This window comes from Myotis brandtii, unplaced genomic scaffold (assembly GCF_000412655.1).
Source record: "Myotis brandtii unplaced genomic scaffold, ASM41265v1 scaffold393, whole genome shotgun sequence".
NCBI classification, from domain to species: domain Eukaryota; kingdom Metazoa; phylum Chordata; class Mammalia; order Chiroptera; family Vespertilionidae; genus Myotis; species Myotis brandtii.
In genome coordinates, this window is record NW_005365070.1 from 2,068,698 (window position 1) to 2,075,002 (window position 6,305).

Consider the following 6,305-nt stretch of genomic DNA (forward strand, 5'->3'; position numbering starts at 1 on the left):
CTGGGTGTCCCCACCACCACCACCTGGCGCGCGCCTGCGCGCCACCGAGCCGCTAGATTGAAAGTGTTCCTAAGGCCCGAGGAGGAAAGAAATACACAGCACATTCACTCTAGGCACGTGTGAAAGTTTTAACCTCTGGCACCTTGTGCTAATGTTAGGAGGGTTTTGCCTTTGCCATGCGGCCCCCACCCCCCATCAGGGTTTCTTGGCTGGCATCGCTAGCGGTAGCTGCCATAGAGTACACGCACAAGTGCAAGGAAGATATGATGAAATTATTTTGCTTTCTCTTCTCATTCCACAGCTAATGAAAACAAATTGAGGGCAGACTGCTTAAAGGCCAAAGCCCAAGTACACTCTGTGTAAAAAAAATAAGACGGTGTCTTAGTTTAAGAAACACAATAAAAATGGAATTAAACATCCCAGACGTTGTACACTGGGCAAAATGTGCTCATCAGATTCCTTAGCGGACAACGAGGTAGGAGTAGGGGCAGTGTGTAGTGTGGAGACGAGTTACAAATCACAGAAGGCAGTGAGCACGCAGGGTTCGGTGCAGGAAAACACTGGAAGGCAAGAGGGGGTGGGGTGTTAAGGAGCGAGAGGAGGGGGAACGCAAAATGAGGCTGGACCCCTCTTGTGACCGCGGGACATGGTGGCAGCCCAAAGCCACAGAAAAGGGCGCCACGTGATTCTTAACCTGGTGCACAGTAGTAGTTCAGGCAAGAAAACTGCAAAAGACTGGCCTCTCCTGCCCCTGGCCCATGATGGAGTCCAACCTGAATGGGCCAGCGGAGGATGCCAGGAAAGCCACACTGATTTCTCCAACGTGAGTCACTCTTACAGGTGGGCTTTCTCCCTTTTCATAAAATGTGCAAACAGACTTTGCAGCCCACCCTGGTGGGTCTGCCTGATACTTTCTGGAAGCTATACAGCCCCAAATTTTTTACCCAACCAGATTCCTCCGGTGAGATTGCACCCACTGCAATGCAACTTTCGACCTTGAATGGTAACGACTAGCAGTGGAAAGAGGAGCGGAGGGAAGAGATCTTAAACCCGACTTTAAGAAACATTGTAGTAAAGCAAAATAAGAACAGTACCTTTAAGCTTGAGCAAAACCTGAAGTAAAAGAAAGGGTTTTGCAAAAGTGGCGCGAAGATAATATCATGTGATCCGACCCCAGGGCTTCTCCTTCCCCTTTTGCCAAACTCCCCTCCCCCACAAAAAAAGGGGGGGTAGGGAAGTTACATCCGCTCCTCACGAACTATTAGCATAATTAATTGTGTCCTGCAGCTGCAGACCGTACTCCCTGTCAATAAGTAAACATATCCTCATCCTCTTCACCATCGGAACAAAAAGACCCATTACTCTGATTTTGGAAAATGTTCCCAAATAAATTTCATTTTCATCAAAAGTCTTACTTTGGCATTCCGACTATGTTTATGTGTCTTGGTTTGAGAGACAGAATAGAGTTAGAAAGTACGAAATCATCTTATTAAAAAGGAACAAGCAGGAGTAGCTCCCCAAAAGTGAGATATTTAAGTAGAGGCATTAAATGGAAATGCCTTTTTGAGGGACTTCACTAGTTTAAAATTTTCCAAAAGTTTTCATCGGTTCTTCAAACAAGACATCCTCCCAGAGTCTTCCTACTTGGCCCCCCAACTCCCACCCCTCCTTCCCTTTAAAGCTAGAACAATACCCGGAATAAGGTATTTTGAGATTGCTTTATCAGGATATTTTCTTGTTTTTAATGTTTTTAGAGGCTTGCAACCTATAGAATGTCTGGATCAAGTTCCCAAGTGGCGAAAATAATTTATTCCATTTATGTACCTGTCTAGCACAAGATAAATTTAAGGGCAAGATACAGGTTATTAAAAAACCCAGGACACACGAAGAAATTTTTGTCTTTTTTCTCTTGGAAAAACGTAATGGCCAAAATACCTAGAGAATAATAATTTAAAAAAAGGCTAAAGAACAAAGCATTTCTCTCTCTCTCTCTCTCTCTCTCTCTCTCTCACACACACACACACACACACACACACACACACACTCAGAATAACTAACAGCTCAAAGAAAAGCACGTGATCCCTTCATGCTTTAAAACTTGTGGTCATGCTGAGGCTAAAAGCTAAGAGCTTGTGACCCCACAACCCCTTCCCCTCCCCCAGACCACAGCCCAGGGCTTAAGGCTCCAGGCTCCCACCAGGCTCCAGCTTGCTCCCAGTATTGTGAGACAAACAATACTAAGACATTCTACAAATTAAAGGAGCCACAGCTCCTAGCCCCAGTCATGTCATTTATGCCTGAAGAGATTGGCCTGTGTGAGTGTTTGTATATGTGTGTATATAAATGATATAAGTCATATAGAACGTATGCTTATACAGAAGTCCACTTGTTCTATTAGAATGTGTAAGAAAGGTATAGAAACTGGCCAAAGGGAGCGAGAACTTATCCTTTGTGAGACTAAGAATTCTAATCACAATTTAAAATTCTTGTCATTATTTTGAGTTTATAATGGATTTTTAAAAAACAGATGTCCTGTAAAGTATTGCCCCTAAAATCAAGATATTCTGAGCTTTTATCTGCCTGAAAAGGGGAGGAGAGACTCCTCTATATTGACCTCTAGATTTCATTGTGCCTTATAAAGCAGCCATCTAAAGTAATTTGAGTTTTAGCACCTTTAAAAATACCAGTAATTGACATTTTACCCAGTTGAAAAATCATTTCATTTGATTTAGAAATAATATCTAGTGGCTCTATTAAACCTAATGATTGGTATCTTATAACAAAAAGGTCCCCATGGAAACCAGAAAGTAATTTAAGAGTATTATGTTCCTCACACAACTAGAATAGAGCTTTTGTTCAATGTGTATTTACTACTTTAATTTTTTGGATGACACTTGCAGTAAGGTCTCTTACACTCTAGTTTTGCATGGGATCAGGAATTCAGTGTCTTAGTGCAATATGTGTTTTGCTCTAGTTGTGTGGTTCTGTGTTCCTGTGTGAGTGTGCATGCCTATGAGGCCTAAAACAAAGCCAGCAAATCAGAACACTTAGTGAACAAAATGGGGTGTGTGTGGGGGTGGAGGTACCAAGGAGAAAATATTTCAGATGCTATTATGTTACTTGATTCTAGAGCAGGAACTGTGACTTCCTTAGAATCAAATAAAACTGGTCTTCACTAACTTTGGTTTTGTAAAATAAATATTCCTTTATTTACAAATATTTAATATTTTTAAAATGAGTCCATCTTGTTTTGAATGGCCAGAAAACTAAGATAAATCAATATGATAAAAAAAACGAATATTTTGTTTACCGACCCTTCATTTGTTTATGAAAACTTATGTCAGCAAAACAAAGGGAAAAATTAGAGGTAATAATGAGTTTCTGATTGTTATTTCTTTTCAATAGTATCTAACAACATACATCATGGAAATAAAATAAACAATACATCTCTAGTGTCAATGTGAATTAAATCTCAATTTCAAAAAATTTACTCCTTGGTAAGAAGGAGAAAATTTCACTAATTGAACATACACAGTTAATATGATTTGGTTTAAAAATGTAGAAATTAAAAATATATTTAACCTAATCTCAAAGAATTTATTATGATAGCAAGAAGTGCATTGACATTCTGAAATGTGCATAAGTTTAAGATATACAATTTATTAGATTTTATTTGTTAGTAAATTACTTTTATAAACTAATCTTTGCTAACTTTGATACTTAATAAGTATTTCAGTATTTACAAACATTTCTGTTCTTTATTAATGAGTTAATATTTTGAATGAATTACAAGAATAAATTACAATAGAATAAACTTATATCTTGCACAATTCAGATGAAATATGTTGGTACTAGCACTTACAACATGGAACTAATTTTGTTAATATGTGGTGCTTTAAAATTACCTTGTTCCATGGAACTTTGCTTCTTTCAGTAATATGTTAAAACACAGTTTTCTTTCACTAACAACTGTATTTTTACAGATGAAATATTTTATGCAAAATACTTATGTAAATATTGAAAATATATAAAATAATCTGCCTTCCATCAGTAAAAAAAATTGTTTCTCAAATTAATTCTCCTACCTTGAGAATAGACTCAATAGACATTAAAGTGATTCACTATTAAGACTAAATAGTGTTAAAGGTATTTTTACAGTTTGAAACACTTTGATTTTCCTGTTTATGTGACCTTAGAAGTGGAACTTCTGGTATTACAAACCATAAAATTGCTAGCAGACTATAATACTAAAATCAAAGAAAAAGCTATAAAATAGAAATGTTTTACACACATTACTTCTTTTCAATCACTTTTCTGATTAAATTTGTCCATCTTTTGCACCATTATAAATTTTCTAAGTGAAAAAAAAAATAGTCATAGTATGGAACATGATGAAAGATAAAGTTTTATTTTCAAAACACAGTCTCCAAAATCTTATCACCATAACATTTTCTTCCAAAGCCAGCAAATCATGGTGTTAAATATTATCTAATTATATAATAATTTTACACTAGTAAGTTTGTTCATTGAAAATGTCATGATTAAGAACTAAAAACTCTAGATCACAACTATTCTTTTAAAGTTAGAAAAATTGAAATCATTTAGTATTCTCTCCGCTATAATTGAAATAAAGCATGATATGATTCTACTACCTATGTAGAAAGAGAGCACAATGATAGTTTTTGGAGCCTCTCTCTCTTTTTTTTTCTCCTCAAAGATAACATTTATCTTCAGCTAGTCCTCCGCTCAAGTTAGAGATTCACTTTAACTGTCTCCTGACTTGTGATTGCTGAAGGAAGTAGGACTATTGTGTGGCCTTTTTCATGCTGAGGAGTAAGGCTCAGTGAAATGTGTTGAACTATCCAGATGCCTGAAAGAACTGCAATGAAAATTTAGAACAACCTAAATAGCAGAGCTAACACTCACTTGTAAAAGGGAATCTTTCAACAGATATAGTCTACAGAGGACATCAACTTTAAAAATGAAAGAGATTTTATTTTCTCAAAACAAATGCAATTTAGCTTACTTTTGAAAATCTTACAAGAATGTCTAAGTCAAAAGGAAGACTAATGATTAAAATCAAACATGAAAAGATGCAATTTTATTTTTAATGATATAATTTATATCTCTGCTTAGAGCTCTACATGTATTTTTATTCTTTCAGAAAAGAGTGATCTGTCCATACCATTCCACACTTTTTCAAGTCCTAATGAATTTAACTACTTGAAATTTTACTCCCTAAAGTAAAAAGAAAAAAGATTCACATCACTAAGACAAACAGCTCCTTTATAGTTGTTAGTCATCCCATTTCTATAGCTGCTACTTATTAAGACATCTTTAAGAATTAAAACACTTTATGTGTTAGAAGATTAAGAAAAAAAATATGGAAGCTGTGATTCAATATGGGTCGCATATTTTTAAAAATGTTTAGGTATCAAAACTTGCTGAACTAAATAACATTATTATAGGATGTGTTTTAAGTACTCAAGAACTCAAGGTTAAAGAAGCAAACATGATATGTTGGTACGTATTACAAAAAAAATACTGTACTACAGAATGTTAAACCTTTTAATGTTTTTTATAATTAATTAACTAGACCAAAGTTCAGTGTTTCCTTGGAGGATATCAAGGCTAATAAACAAAAGCATTTTAAATATAGTCTGCTTGTTGATTTTGGAGAAATGGCAAGACAAATAGTCCTAGTGAACATCTATAGTTAAATTATATTTTTAGAATATAATACTTGACTAATCTGTAAATCCTTTCATGTTTATTTCATTTGAAATTTTGCTTTAAAGACCTTTTAAACAAATGCATGGAAACCACTAGATCTTGATGAACTATAGTATTTAGCTTCTTTAGAGTAAGATATACACCTTGCAAATGTTAATAGCCTTCAGACTCAATTACACTACTTGAGGCTTTCTTTAATTTGATCTGAAATAAAATGTATTTTCTTCCTTTGCATGTTTTAGTAATGCTTTTTCAGCTCTCAGAAATATACTTATTCTTCTACACTGTATTATTTATATGTATCTGGATATTTTTAACTAGTTACCAGATATAGTTATAGCCATATCTTTATTGCTCAACACAAATTTTTTTTAATTTAATGTGTCTAAAGATAATCAACAAACAAGAAATTGAATAGACCCCATCAGTTTGGTTAATCACCTAACAAAAACCAAAGCCAATTTTTATTTGTTGTATTAGTCCTACTCAACTAATTACCCCTTTTCATTGAGCTTCAAAAGGCTCTCCTTAAAATACTACTTTATAATCTTTAAAATCTGCTGGGGGGGGGG